Source organism: Orcinus orca, chromosome 2, assembly GCF_937001465.1.
Source record: "Orcinus orca chromosome 2, mOrcOrc1.1, whole genome shotgun sequence".
Classification (NCBI taxonomy): Eukaryota; Metazoa; Chordata; class Mammalia; order Artiodactyla; family Delphinidae; genus Orcinus; species Orcinus orca.
In genome coordinates, this window is record NC_064560.1 from 85706893 (window position 1) to 85722890 (window position 15998).

Below are 15998 nucleotides of genomic sequence, written 5' to 3' on the forward strand. Positions count from 1 at the left end.
GGCATCTGACCTTTCGACACTGTGGTCTTGTGTAAGGATGGGGCTCTGACGACCCCACCATCCCTCCACCTGCCAGGGTGCCACACAAGCTGCAGAAGTTCTGATGACACCGTGGCCTTCACCCCTCAGGAAGCCCTTGGCAAGGGGAACAATCACAGAAATCATAATAGCTCGCATTTATGGCCCACTTACTATGTGCCAGGCCGTGGGCTGTGCTCTATATGAGTTTTCATTGAATCATCACAGCAGCTGTATTATTTCCATCCATTTCGAGGATGAGGGTGCAGAGGTTAAGTGGGAAAGATTAGGAACCCAAGGGCACGTGGCTAGTGAGGGCCAGTACTGGCCCTCTGCCCAGGTCTGTCTGGCTCCCAAGTCCACAAGTTTTTACCATTCAGCTCTCCTGCCTCTAAGACTGAAGGTCTGAGCCTTGGCATTTCCAGAGAAAGTAGAAGAGTCTTCCTGGCCCGTTATGGACTTTCGGGCATCACAGACAGAGCCTGAGAAACTCCCTGGGGACTTGTTGTGTCACCATGAGGTCTCCAGAAGGTCGTGATGAGCATCTGAAGAGGTGACTCTGCTATGAGCAACTGCTGTGGTTGATGGAAGGGCCGCATAGCTTGATCCTCCATCCTGATGGCTCTGGGGACAGAAGGGGCCCAGGCTCCACTCTTCCCTTCTCCTTTTGTCCCGCATCGCCTTTCTTTCTCCTCGTTTCTGGTTTTCCCTCTTCCTGCACTAGAGGGAGAGAAGTTCCCCCAGGCACCCAGGGCCTGTTACACGGGCTCTAGCTAGGTCAGATGTGGGCTGCAGGTAGCACCGTCGTCAGCAGAGGGCGCCAAAGCTTCTTCACACATCCAGGGCCCAGGCCCGGCCCTGGAGGGGAGAGCAGAGGCAGGTTGGCAGGGTGGTGGGTACCGCATGCTCCCTGACCATTCCTCTTGCCTCAGTCAGCCCGTCCTCTGTGCGCCTGTACTCGGAGCCGATAAATGTGCACATGCCTTCGTGTGTGTGTGTGTGTGTGTGTGTGTGTCTGGTTCTCCCAATGTCAAAGAGGAAGTCCCAGGTCAGGGCATAGGGAGAGATACTCTGTCCATAACAAAGCCACTGATTTTACAGACCTCAATAACACCATTTTCTGGGCAGGCATTATAATTCTAGTTTCTGTCCTAGTCAGGACACCTGGAAGTGTGCTGAAATCAGCTGGCACTGACTCAGATGAACCAAACTTGTGCATCTCTTCCCAATTCTGCATTCAGTGACATTGTGCTGGTAGCTGGTACTGTGAGCCAGGCAGTATTAGTCCCATTATACAGATGAGGATGAGGCAGCTCAGGGAGGTTAAGTAACTTGTCTGAGGTCACACAGCTAGGAAGTGGTGAAGGTAAGATTCGAACCCTTGTCTCCCTGATTCCAAAGTCCATGCCGGTTTCACACCTTCTAAAGCTGCCCTCTCAAACTTGTGTTTTCGTTACATGCAGACTTCCCCCCACCCCCCACCCCCCTAAAAAAATGGGCTTGAGAGCAGCCAGTGAGGTTCCAGGAGCAGCAGCTGGCTCGTGGCTGGAATGACTGAGAAATGAATGTTGATGGACAGTGGCGGTTTCTGGGATTCAGGGAATAAGGGACTATATTTAGCTGTTTGCTACGGGCTAGTTAGCTGATGGAGAGTGAGGACCCAGATTGGCTGGGAGGAGGGAGAGAGAGAGAGAATATGAATGAATGGGAATGAGGTGCCCACCTGACTGGCCTGGCTTCTTGCCCTCAGAGTTGGGTCTCTGTGGCCAGCTTTGCATGGAACCATGGCTGGTTGGGGGTCTCTTTCTGAAGGGGAGTCCCTACTATATCACGGCTGGTGGGACAGAGAACGGGGCTTGCAGAGGAGAGTCTGCCAGGCCTTTCCGATTGTCTTCTCCACATACATGGTATTGGCCTATGAGCCATTCCAGCTTGGGGGTGAGGGGGGATCTGTAGACCAACGTTTGGCAAAGCTCAGATCCAAAGCACTGCAGCCACCTGCTGGATGGTTGGGGTTACACCCCTTTGAGTTATGTGACCTCAGTTGCCCCTCCTCATGGGCCCAGACATCCCTCTTCTTTCTCACAAGGGAAGATCGAGGCACTTGCTGTGGATGTGCCTTGGGCTTGGTTTTCCCAAGCACTCTGCTTCCCAGAGGACTAGAGAGAGAAGTTCCTGCCTTCTTCTCACATGTCTGTGGTTCTGTCCCCGTCTGCCCTCCTCCTCAACCACTTTGTCCCATCCTTGTGTAACTGATGCGGCTGGTCCCTCATCCTTCTCTTCAAACTGCCCCTCCCCCTCAGGTTTCACTCAGAGAACAAGTTGGAGTTTACTGACAACTTGGGTGGAAAGACCTAGAAGAGGGAGGGTCTCTCACCCCAGTGCAACACTTGAGATGCTTTTCTGACATTTCTCTCCACCCTTCTCCCGACTTAGGTGCCCCTGTTCACCTACCCACCACATCCTTCAAGGTGGGCAGCACAAAGGGCCACCAGGCACCAGGGCACACCTTCCTGATATAAATAACAACAATACTTTTCTATGTAGAAGTAACACCACGAACCTTCTGGGACTCTGAGTCTGAGCAGCTGAGGCTGCAAGAGAGGCCCCGAAGCTGGAGCACAGGAGACCTGCCTGTGCCCCACCCACACCCAGCCACATTGCACGCGACACATGGCCAGGGACTCCCCTTGCTGGGCCTGGATTTCCCTGTCTGAGTTCTCTTCCCTCTAGACCGCACTGCCTTGAGGGGAGGCTCGGGGACAGGCCTGCCCTGGGACAGGCCCCAGCAGGTCCACATAGACACCAAGCTGCCCACTTTGACCACCTCCACAGGGCTTCTGCTCTGCCCCCGAGGGGGCTCACAGCCAGGACCTGGGGCAAATGCTCTAAACCCACAGGAGGGCTCGCAGTTCAGCTCACCTGGGAACCGTAGATTGCTGGGTGTGGAGCAGGTGGGTGAAGGCAATGGTGGCTTTCTGAGGAGAAAAGGAAGCCCTGGCCTGTAGCAGCTGCCAACTTCCATGGTACCGCTGCCCCCCCGGCCCCATGACCAATTTCAGCCTCCCAACCTGCTGCACAGAATGCAGAACTGGGAAGAGGTGCGCAAATTTGTTGTTTTGAGCTAGCACCAGCAGACTTCAGCACACCACCCAGCAAGGGGAAGGGCGTGAATCCAGGGACCCTACCTCAAGGATGTGCTGGTTTCATCTGGGAAGAGCCGGCAAGCAGACCCCTAAATCTGCACGTCCCTTCCACAGGTCAATTTAACAGGGGAGAATAAAAAACTCAAGGGTGCATTTCTGAGGGAATTTCTTTCAGCAACAATCAGATCACTTAGCAATTTAATTGCCTAAATATTTTTTTTACCTAATTTAAAAATCTCCTGTCCCCTCCTGTGTCCTGTGAGTAATTGGGCAATGTATTATTGAATTACTGAGGGATTTAATGCCTAAATTGAAGAAGCAATCAAAGATTTGCATCTTTTTTTTTTTTTTTTTTTTTGCGGTACGCGGGCCTCTCACTGTTGTGGCCTCTCCCGTTGCAGAGCACAGGCTCCGGACGCGCAGGCTCAGCGGCCATGGCTCACGGGCCCAGCCGCTCCGTGGCATGTGGGATCTTCCCGGCCTGGGGCACGAACCCGTGTCCCCTGCATCGGCAGGCGGACTCTCAGCCACTGCGCCACCAGCGAAGCCCAAACGTTTGCATCTTTGAATCGAGGAGCTGATTGACACCTGAGGAGGTATTCATACCTGGCTGGGGTGGGCGGCGTGGGAACCTGGTTCTCCGGGCCTCGGTAGCAGGCTGCCCCCCCGACCCCGTGCACCAGGAGCCCAACACGGTGGGAGCAGTTTTCATCGTCAGCTAGGCCTGGGCCTGCTTGCCCTCCTGGGTCCTCTCGTGCTGCTGTCTTTGCCCGTCACTTCCCAATTTTCACCTCTGTCCCTAGATTCTTCAATTTCGGCCCTAGGCTTTCCCCATTTTGGTTTGTCTTCCTCGCCTGTCTGCCTCTGTCTCCATTCGCCTTGTCCCACTCTGTCTTCTTCCCCTCTTTTGTGTTTTTTGTTTGCTTTGTCTGTGTTTGCTTTCTCTCTCCATGTCTCTCCCCTCCTTGTCTCTCCTTTGCTGTCTCTCTGTTCCTCTTGGCGTCTCTCTCTCTCTCACACTTACACACACACACACACACACACACCCCTGGCCTTTTCTTCCAGCCCCAGTTCCTCCCTGCTCTGCTTTCCCAGCTGTACGCTGGTCCCTGGCTCCTTGGCACCATGCTGCCCAGTTGACCTCCCTCCATCTAGCTGACTCTGCCCTGCCTCTTGAGGGAAATCAGAGTCAGAACCTGTGCTATGAACCCACAAGCACACTCAGGATTCCATTACACCAGGGAGCCACAGGTGGCAGGGGGTGGGGATGGGGCAAAGGCAGTGGTAGCTCTCTGAAGAAAACGAAATCCTTGCCTTGTAGCATTTCCAATTTCCATGGTGTTAATACTCTCACCATGGCTGATTCCAAGCTACCAGCACAATGTCACTGAACGCAGAATTGGGAAGAGATGCACAAGTTTGGTTCTTCCGAGTCAGTGCCGGCTGATTTCAGCACACCTCCAGGCAAGGGGGTGCAAGGGGCTTCCTTGCTGCCTGCAGGACCTAGGAGGGGGCTGCTGACAGGGCTGACCACAGAGCAGCCCACTGCAGCCTCCCCAGGGCAAGGTCTCACTGGGCATGATGGGGCTCGGCTCTGGGCCAACACCTCACTCCATCCTGGCTACTACTTCCTTGAAGCTGGCTTCACAGTATGCTCACCTTAGGGTGGGGCAGGGAGCCGGAGGATTGACTCCCATAGTCGCTAAGGAAGCCTTCCAAGATGAAATACCTGCGTTGAGCAGAAGGCCGAGGTACAAGAGAGGGCGGAAGCACATTCCCAGCGGAGGGCAGGAGCCAGACCACGTGTGGGGATGGGGTCGCGGGGGACATAGCTGCTGTGGGTGGTGCTGGTGACCACGAGCAGTTCAGTGTTACCAGAGTGTGAAGTTTGAGGCTGGGGAAGGGGAGAGTGGTGCAGAACAGGCAGACACGAGCCCGGGTCCTGGAGGGCTTTGAAGGAGCCCGGTCTTTTCTGGAAGGCAGTGAGGAGGGTAATGTGATCTGTTGCCTTAGTTCGGTTTCTGTGAAAACAGGCCTTCTGACAAGGATTTGGGTGAAGTCATTTGTTTGCCAGGTGATTCCAGGAAGCAGGTGAGGGAGCAGGGAACTAGACAGGATGGAGAAAAGCGGAGAAAGCATGTGTTAATGATCAGGCTACTGCTGTGGGCATTTGGAGCCCCGGCCCGGTGGGGCCCCTCTGACGTATGGAACACGCCTCAGAACTGTCCAATCAAGGGTGGGAAGCAGGGTCATTCATCCACCACCGTTCATTCCTTGTTGGTGGAGGGTTGCTCTTGGGGTGTCAATGCCCCTGGCATTCCAATCTGACCCACGTGGGTGCCAAGTTCAGTCCAGGGTCAGAAAATGCCCTTATGAAGAGAGACCAAGACGCCTAGGACCTGGGTCCCAGGCTGGGAAGTGGCAGAGAAGCCCATGTGGCCAGTGCCTTTGGACGGCTGCCTTTGCATTGGGCAGCACGGGGGTCGTTGGTGACTCTGGGGAGGGCAGTTTCAGAGGAATAAAGGGGCAGAAGCCAGAGAGGACTGACTTATGGGAAGAATGAGAGACGATACAGAGAATATAAATTATTACAAAAAGTACGGGGACAACGGGGGAACTGTTGCAAGGCCCCTGGGGCTGGGGAAAAGGTGAGCTACATGCAGACTGCGGAGTTGCTCAGAGCCCAGGAGAGCAAGCAGGTGGGTCTACAGGAGCAGCAGCAGCCCGCCCAGCCTGCACCGACTCAGACTGAACAGCCCGAGCCCTAGCTGACACCTTGCGCTTCCATATTTCTCCTTGGGCATCACGGATTGGCTTGCCATGACCAGTTCTGCAAGCATTTATTTGATTGATTGGAAGCAGACAGGGCTCTGCTCTCCAGGGGAACAGACCCCATGTCAGGCATCAAGGAGGTGAGAAAAGGAGGACCTGTCTGCATAGTCTAGGGAAGTGCAGCCGTGCAATGACAGATGCAGGGAGCAGGCTGGGGACATACACCAGCGGAGGCATCAGGAAGCGTGGTAGAGTCAGAGAGGAGACAGCTGTTGTGCCTGGGCTGAGGCAGCCAAGCCTGGAACGATGAGGGATGTTTAGAGGTAGAGGAAAGAGGGGGCAGGCATTCCTGGACTTCAAAGCCTTCCTAGCCTGCTTACACCTTCCTGGTAACTGGATATCACACGCCCTCAAGACTAGGGATCCACTGCCGCCAGAAGCAATCCTTTCATAGCCAGACCCCTGCCAGCATCCTTTGGTGGATCAGACTGCCCTTGCCGGGGAGTGTCACAGAGGATGCTGGGAAGGAGAGGAGGAGTGTCACAGTGGGCCTCCAGCTTAAGGGAAGAAGGCTGCTTTCTTAGGTTCGGACCCGCCACCCCGCGCCAAAAAAAGATATCTACATCCTAATCCCCGGAACCTGTGAATGTTACCTTACATGGCAAAAGGGACTTTGCAGCTGTGATTAAGTTAGGGCTCTTGAGATGGAGAGATTACCCTGGATTATCAAATGGACCCCAGATGTAATCCCAAGGGTCCTTATGAGAGGGAGGTAAGCAGGTCAAAGGAGGAAGTAGGAAACATGACAACGGACGCAGAGGTTGGAGTGATGTGCGAAAGGGGCCACCAGCCAAGGAATTCAGGCAGCCTCCAGAAGCTAGAAAAGACAAGGAAACAGATTCTCCCCTGGAGTCTCCAAGAGGAACCAACACTGCTGACACCTTGGCTTTAGCCCAGTGAGACTTGATTTTGGACCTCTGGCCTCCCGAGCTGTAAGAGAATAAACGGATGTCGTTTTAAGCCACGAAGTTTGCGGTGATTCGTTACAGCAGCTAGAGGAAATGAATACACCCGGGAAGCAGACTTAGCAGTAAAGGTTCGCATGGAGGGGTTTGAGTGGGGAGTGCCCCTCACCTGTAGGGAGTAAAGGCAGCAGAGATGGGCAGACCAGGCAGCCGAACCGCTGTGGAGTCACAGATGATTCCACGTGGCCCTGCAGAGCCACCCCAGGTGGCAGAGAGCTGGCCCATGACCCGTGTTGAGCAGTTCTTGGATGGAGCTGCCGTGGGCAGGGGATGTGGCCTTGGCTAAGAGCAGCTCATGGGGAGGGTCTGTGAGCCCCGCAGGCCATACTCACTCTGGTCCTGCAGGGCTCCTACAGCTGTGGAAGGCGCGCCTCTCTGAACCTTCTTCCTAAGGTCTGCGGGCCCGGTCCTTGTACCACTTTCTAACATCCTGAACGTTTTCATCTCTTGAGGAGCTCCGCAGCGTGTCCACATCTCTCCCTGAGCGAGAAATGGGGGTTTTAGTCCCAGTTTCTAGAACTGTTACTAAGTACTTTACTTGTGCTGCCGACTTTTAATCCTAGGAGGAGCAGTAGCTATTATTTATTTTATGGATGAACAAACTGATAGAAAGGTGAAGTGAATGGCCAAGGTCAGGGCCAGGATGAACCCTAGGTCTGCCTGGTACCTTCACTGCCCTGTGACATTGCCTCTCGCTATCCACCATTTTCTTATTAGCTGTGTCATCTTGACCAGGTCACTTAACCTCTTTTGGCCTCAGTTTTTTTGGACATGAATTCTACTCTCTGTTGCGCCTCCCTCCTAGGGTTGCTTTCACCTGGCTTCCAAGGAGACGAGATGTAGCAGGCTTTGTGCCTGGGCCCGTGAGCCAGCTGCTCTGACTCCCTAGGCCCAGCAAGCTTGCCCCCGCCCCGTGCTTCCCCGTCACCATCCAGTCCCTGGTAGCTCTGGGCCCCTGATCCAGAAGAGGAGGGGGATGCAGGAGGGAGACTCATCTCTGGCTGCTTGTGGGTTTCAAGATTGACGTGTCACCTTTGTAGTTTCCCTTCATGCTGGGAATTATGCAGGACCGCTGGGAATGGTCATGTGGTTTATGTGCTGGGGCTTGGCCAAGGAGGAGATGGTGGTTGAAGTGCAGCCCACACTGGGCACCTCTTGCTTGGCGCAAAGGTACCATCTGCCAAGGGGCTGCATCTGCCCAGAGGGGAGAGCCTTTTAAAATTCTTACGAAAGCCACACATTGGATCGCAGTGGGCTGGGAATGTGTTGGCTTTTCAGGAGCCCAGGGCTTGCAGCTCAGCCCTCACACCCTGGAATCCAGAGTAGAGAAGAGGAGTGAAGCAAACCCCACCTAACTCACAGTTGCAGTGCCAGAAGCCACTGGGATCCCTCTGTGGGAGCTGCCCAACCTCCCAGACACACGCAGAGAGAGTCAAAGCTTTTGGCCCACTTCTCTCTGCGGACCTCTGCATGGAGGCCGCCATCCCAGGCTGGAGACAACCACAGAAGGTCACAGTCCACGTTTTTAATTGTCCCAGAGTGGTTACTTCCTTACTCATCTCTCCCTTCGCAGTCCGTTCTGTATGGGCTCCAGATTAACGTGCCTCAAACCCAGACTTCACTGCATTCCTTCCTTCCCTGGCTCAGAAACTTCCATGGTTCCACCCTGTCCAGACTGGCATTCAGCGCACATGATCTCTCTCATGCGCGCGCACACACACACACACACACACACACACACACACACACACATCCCTCCAAGGCTGACAGCTGCTCCTTTCTCTTCCCTAATTTCCCTTTGGTCTTCTGTCATCTCCTGTCCCCAGATCCCACCTTCAGACCTTTGCCTCCTGGACCACTATCCTCACCCTCTCCTTTCCACTCTTTAAATAATGACTTCCCCTACGGGCTGCACAAAGCCCTCCTCATGCAGGGCAGAGGGCTATTGACGCCAGGTGAGGCTGTGGGCAAGGCAAGCAGCTCTGGGGGTGCAGCTTGGTGCCTCGAGGGCCCTGAGGACTGGGTTTGAAGCAGGTGCTCTGAGGGGCCTGTACCGGACAGCAGCTTCCCGTGCAATGGGGGCTCCCCGGGCAGGACTTGGGGGCCCAACCCAGCTGCGAGTGGGTTCCAGGTCCCCCAGAGGCTCCCAGGGCCCTCCTAACTGAGAGGATCAAAGGTGGAGAAACTGCAGTTCATGGGGCCCCGGCCCCTGCTGCTGCAGGATCCCCAGGAGACCCCCAGCCTGTAAGCCAGGCAGTCAGCACTTACCAAGACCAGGCGTCAGAAGGTGACACGTGCAATGACTGTCTAACGCATGCTGCCCCACACAGGAGCCACTCAGTGGCCACGTGTGGCTACTGAACGCTTGAAATGTGGCTCATCCCAGTTAAGATGGCTGCAAGTGTATTGTAATAGCACATAATAATATCATGGTTATATTGGGCTAGGTAAATCTTTTCACCTCTTTCTTTTTTACTTTTTTTTTTTTTTTTTTTTTGCGGTACGCGGGCCTCTCACTGTTGTGGCCTCTCCCGCTGCGGAGCACAGGCTCCGGACGCGCAGGCCCAGCGGCCATGGCTCACGGGCCCAGCCGCTCCGCAGCACGTGGGATCTTCCCAGACCGGGGCACGAACCCGCGTCCCCTGCATCGGCAGGCGGACTCTCAACCACGGCGCCACCAGGGAAGCCCTCTTTTTTACTTTTTTAATGTGGCTATTAAAATATTAAAAAATACATTTGTGGGTCACATCATATTTCTATTGGACACTGCTGGTCTTGGGGGTAGAAAACATAGGCGAGGTCCTCGAATGGTCGGCCACACTGTGCAACAGGTGATGTCTAGGAGTGGGCTAGAGAAAACAGAGGGGGTCTCTGACACATGGAGCCCTGACCGCGGCAGGTGCTGAGTGCTGGCCCCGATGCTGCCCTGCGGCCGGGGAGCATGGCTGGTGCAGCTGCTCCCTGTGCTGGGTGCATCTCAGAACAGAGCTTCTGCTGGTGGGAATGGCAGAGTCCCAGGTGTTTGAGCACGTGGTGTGCGCAGATGAAGACCTGTGGGCCTGGGGAGGAGGCTGACAGACAGATCCTCTCCAGGCAGCCCTCATCACTATTCCAAGAGGTGACTCATCCAGATCCCGCTCTCCTCAGGCCACCCTGCATAAACGCAGGCCGTCATCTGGGCCATTAGGATGATTATCGCCGCTCACAGCGAATCACGCTGAGCCACAGTGTGTGGGGGGATTCCCAGCCAAGAGAGGGGGCGTGGAGGAGGGCACGGTGCTTACTGCATCCACCCGCGGGGCTCTGGAGCTGTCAAGAGATGCTTCCAGGGGGACCCCGATGGCTCTTCTGTCCCAAGCTAATTACCACTTCCTGGCAAATCTGCAGCCGGAGGGGAAGGCTTAGGACTTCTGAGAACCATGAACCACAGATTCCTTCCGCCGCCCCCTTCCAGCCCCCCAAAACAGCTCTGGCCCAGGGGGGCTAGGCTTCCTCCCCTGCCACCCCTCCACCCCAGCCAGAGCACAGGAACTGCAGAGTGACTCTGGTCAGGCAGGGTGCCTCTTCCCTGGGGCAGCCTGGCCTTCCAGAGGAGTCCTGGCTCGTGGAGGATGTGCGCCCTCTGCAGGACTCACATGCAGGTGCAGGTTCCACAGGAAGGAGGAAGTGGCTCATTCTAGAGGCTGTACCTTGGGGCTGTAGGAAGACACAGGTCCTGGAGAGGCCTTCTCTCTTGTGGCTACTGCTTCTTGGGTTAAAGAATAAATGATCATGGTGCACCTGACTCCTGCAGTGTCTGCCCAACAGCTACCAGTTCTCTGAGTTGACGTTTGCTGGGCTAAACACATTTATAGTCATTCATGTTTCAATCTGTAAGGTAGGTCTTTTTATTCCTAATTTATAGATGAGAAAACAGAGGCTCAAAGAGGTTATGTATAGTGTCCAGGGCCACACAACTGTTACCTGGAGTCTGACTCCAGAGCTCATGGACTAAACCAGTTCACTCTGCATCCTGCTTAGGGTGTGGACTCCCAGGAAGGAAATAGAGCAGACAGCTCTGGTGACTGTCATTGCAGTGACCAAGATGAGGTAAGGGTGATGGAGAAGCAGAGAGGACCTGGGCCTTGGGGTAGGAGTGACACCAGGCCGTTTCTGAGGTCTCCTAAGAAGAACTTGTCAATCTCCCAAGCGCCAGCTACATGTGCTGTCCTTCCCCACCCCCGCTCCTTCCCCACCCCTCAACAAGGCAGCTTCATTCCGCTCCACGTGCCTCTGTGGTCACCACAGAGTCCCTGTGGAAGGAGAGAACAAACTCACCCATTCACTTGGTTTTCATACTTCCTCCCATTTCACAGAGGGGGAAACTGAGGCCCAGCTGTGGGGGTTGTGCTTTCTCCAACCACAGGTCACCCCACTGGTCACTTGCAGACCTCAGGCCTGCCACCCTCACTGAGTGGGACTGGGTGGTGTAGCTGAGTCTGCCAAGCAGAGAGAAGTCAGGAGCTGTCTCTGAGCTTTCTCTACGTCTATGCTTGGGGGCCTCGCCCTTTCTCTCCTGATCACAACAGATCTTGTGTCTCTTCTTCAGATTCCTTCCCTCCTTCCTCCTGCCTTTGGTCTGACAGGTTCTCTAACATCCTCCTCTACTGAACTTAAGAGTTTTGAGAACCCATCTTCTCCAAGTCCCCCTCATCACCTTCTGTGTCACTTCTCCATCACCCTCATCTCATGCTGCTCATTGCAGTGACTTTCACCACGTCCACCCCTCTCCCACTGCCTCTGTTACCTGCACCTCCACCAGCATCTTCACTATCACCACCACCACCTGCCATTGCCAGCATTGCCATTATCACTATTCTCTTCCTCCTTGTGGCTTGCACCACCCTCACCTCCTTGTTGCCATCCTTTCCACCACGACCATCATCATTACCTCTAGCATCTCCATTTCATCCACAGCAGCACATCCTGCATCGCCTCCACCGTTACTGTCACCGCCGAAACCACTACCATTACCTCCATCCTATTTACTGTCACCAGTGCCATGGCCACCATCTCCTCCAGGCCCATCTTTACCTCTGTCATCCCCACCATTACCAGGAACTCCACCCTCCCCTCCACCTCTGTCATCTTCTCAGCTATTTCCAGCCCTATCCCTTCCACCACCATCTCTCCCATCACCTCCGCCACCTCCACCATCCCTGTCACCACCCCACTCTCTCCCAGAGAGAGTGCCTGACATTGAACCAAGGACTTTGCCCTGGCAGAGAAGAACACCTTCCTGCCTGACCAACACCCCCTCCCAGATTTCTCAGAGAAGACCCTCAGCAAGCTGGGTGTCAGAACAATCCTTCCTCTTGACCCTTCCACAGGATGCTTCTGACAGGAGACAGCTCAGCCCTCCCTGTCAGCCATGCCTGTACCTAAAGAGACAGCTGCTGTCTGGATGAGGGATCAAGGCCATTAATCAGGGGCTGCCCTTGTTTGCATAATGACTGCATACATTTGCGTGCCATTTGCTCCCAGCTTCTGAGTGCGGCCCTGTGGGTGTTTAGGTGTCATTTGCATATCAGTGCAGGTGAGGGTCAGGCCTTTGAGACGTGGGCACTTATTAATTCCCTATTCTTTTATGTGCTGGTTCAGAAAAGAACTTGGAATGCCTAATTCTAGAGTCAGTCAGCTGCAGGGCTCTGAGGTGGGGAGGTGGGGAGGTCCAGTTAAGAGCCAGAGGGGAGAGGGCAGCCGGAGGCTTTGGTGTGGTCCAGGGTGGAACTGGTGGGGTGGGGGTGGGGGGGTTGGCTGCAGAGACAAGCTCTGGTTCTTAGTATCAGTTCAGGATAGCACCCTGCACAGCCACTCCTGTCCCCCCACCACCTCCTGTAATCCCTTCACTGTGTGACCTTGGGCAAGTCCTTCCCCCATCCTGTGTGGAAGGCGTTAAGCCACTAAGCCCACTCCATCCAAAGCCTGCTCTGAGTGCTGGGGGCGGGGGTGGGTTCTCCTCCTGACTGCACATTGAGGAGCTCTTTAAAAATACCAGCGCCCTGGCCCCGCCCCCCCGCCCCCCCCGCCCCCCCCCCCCCGTGGGCCCTGGGCACGGTTATTATTAAAAGCTTCCTGGTGACTTTAATGTGCAGCCAAGATTAAAAGGGCTGCTTGTGGCTCTACCCTCCCACCCTGCCCCCAGCCTCCGCGGCCTCCCGAGACCTCCCTCCCTCATTTCCAGCTGCCGCTGATCTTTCCCTCACTAAAGGCTCACCTAGCCCCGGGATCTGGCAGGACAATTTGGATTCCAGTGCTTTTGCTGGAGGCCTCAGAAATAAATCCTTCCCTCCTGAGCCACGTGGCTGATGGCTCACGCGTGGCGGGATAGCACTTGGCAGTGGCTGGAAATCCCCGCCCCCCCCCCCCCGGTCTCCACCTTGGTCTTGCCCAGTGGCATCCAGAGAGGAGTCTGCAGGGTCCAGGAAGGGGAGGGGCTGCTCCTGTGCAGCTCTGCTCCACCCCTCCTCTCCCAGACTCACCCATCGGGTCATTCCAGACTCCCGGGCTTTGCTGCCGCCATTTCCACGCCTGGCAGAGAGGCCCAGCAGCCCCTCTTGGTTCCTTACGCTCAAGCCCTGCGCACTGACGTCCTTGCGACCCCAGAGCCCCAGCCCAGCCCCCATCCTGGAGAAGGAATGTTGTTTCAAACAAGCTGTAGTAAACGCGGCTGTAATCTGGCCTTCCCCGAACTTTCTGGGCTCATAACAGGCATATCCTGCCCAGGGCAGGATAAGGGAAGTGGGACAGAGCCCCTGCACGTCCCCCCAGGTAGTGCAGCCCCAGAACGTCTTGGCCCGCCTGTGGGTCCTCGGTTGCCAGGGGAAGGGTGGCCTGTGAGATGGGGGTCTGCCTTGAGGAGGACCAGACAGGAGACTCGGGTGTGCGCCTTGTGGGAGAGGGCAGACCCTGAGTAAGGCTGTGGGCAGGTGAAGACATGAACATGGGGACCTGCCCCAGGACCAAGGCTGGGGTGCCAACAGTGGGGGCTCTGGTGTTCGCTGTCAGCGTTCACATTCTAACTTTGCCGTGATGATGAGGGTGATGATGGCATCTGTCTTCTGAATTCGAGGATTATGGGAGAGGAAGCCTGTGACATGTTTAGCACAGGGCCTGGGACATAGGAATTGCTCAGCAAGTGCAGCTATGACTATTGTGCCCTCCTTCCTGACCTCCTGGAGCTCCAGCCCATTTCCCCTTGTCACAGTTCCCTCCCCCTGGGGCTTCAGGCCCCTAAGGGGTTAGTGGGAGGGTGGGATTAGGGAGGACTGGCTGCCTTGCCCTTTGGGAAGGGGGCTGCGGCTCCACATTCTGGGGCCTGAGGCTTCCCATTGGGGTTGGTGGTGACTGGACCAGGAGCCCCAGAGCTGGGGCAGCCCCTCCTGACTGTGAGCTGGTGACGGCACCAAGGAGGCAGCTCAGGCCCCAGCACTAATGAGCTCTGGACTTGCAGACCCTGGCCGGAGTCCACCCAGAGGAAGAGGGGTCAGAGAGCACAGTCAAGCCACACTCTCGCCCCAGCAGTGACAGAACGGAGCAACTGGTCTATGTAGGAGTAGAACTGTCAGGACTTGGTGATGGATCGAAGTGTGTATGTGTGCGTGTGGAGGGGAGGGTGGCAAGTGCAGTAAGGGAGAAGGACTAGAGAGTTCCTTTGGTCTAAATGGACCTGAACATCCTTTCTCTGAAAGGCAGGCAAAAAAGACGTTTCCGACATAGTTACATGTCAATCAGATTGAAAACCAAAACCACCAGTGATACCCGCAAGGCTGCAGTGTGTGTGTGTGTGTGTGTGTGTGTGTGTGTGTGTGTGTTGTGGTTGGGATGGGGCAGTGGCCTGGGAAGCACATCCATAGAAAGCATCAGCCTCGATCAGCACACAAGTACCATTTGTCACTTTGCTGTGTTCAGCCAGCACTGATGTCTCTGCTGATGGTCACTAAGATGACCTTTAGTTAGTTGAGCAAGAAGCCCCACATTCCCTCCTATTTCACTACCTCCCCCAATTTTCTAGAATTTCTCTTTTTGCTTCCTTCAATTCCTACTCGTTCTCTTTCTTCCTCCCTTGTACCCTCGAGAGGCCAGTGTTCCAAACTCAAGTCTGATCACAGCAATGGGGTTGAGTTCTGGGCAGTGGAGGCCCCTCTCACTATGTCCCACTAGTTATGTCCTTCCCCCTGCAGTAGGTGTAGCCCTTCCCCCTCACTGGACAGAGGTCAGGGGCTTCAGCCCAGCCTTGGGCTCTGCTGGCCAGCTGGAGGGTGGGTGCAGAGCCCATTTCCTTTATCCCTCTTTGAGTCAGAAACACAGACTCTGGGGCCCAGAGAACTTGGGTCTTTATACATGCCACCTCTGTGAAGCTGTAGGTGGATAGAGAGCCATTATCCTGGCTCCAGGAACAAAGAGTTGTTTTGGGGTCATTCAAGGTAGCCAGAGAAGGGAAATGAATGACTTCCAGGGAAGAGGCTTGGAACAAGAGTGAAAGGAGGAGAGATGGGATGAGGTCATAGAATAGATATAGCCAATCTAAACTTTCATATCAGGCTGAGGACCAAGTTTTGGAAAGCTTGGATAGGGCCTGGGCGCTTCCATTTACTTTATCGCTATGCTCATGACCACCATGGCTCAGTTAAAAATATTATGTTTAGGTCTTGCTCATTGGAAGTGTGTAGACACTAGCCTTTCCAGAATGAATTTATCCCTATTTTCATCTCCACCATGACTGCCGTCACCACCAACCCCATCACCAATATCAATACAGAGATGGCCATTGTAGGCAGTTTTTGTTAACTGAATGAAAGCCAGCACTACTGTCACCACCACTGACATCTTCATCTCCACCACTGCTGGAATTGAATCACCACTACCACCACCTCCACCATCGTCAGTGACATCACACCTCTACCACCAACCCCCCCACCCCTGACACCAGTAACATCACTAACAACCACCGTTATCACCAACATCCCCACCATCATCACCAAAACTGATACTGTCA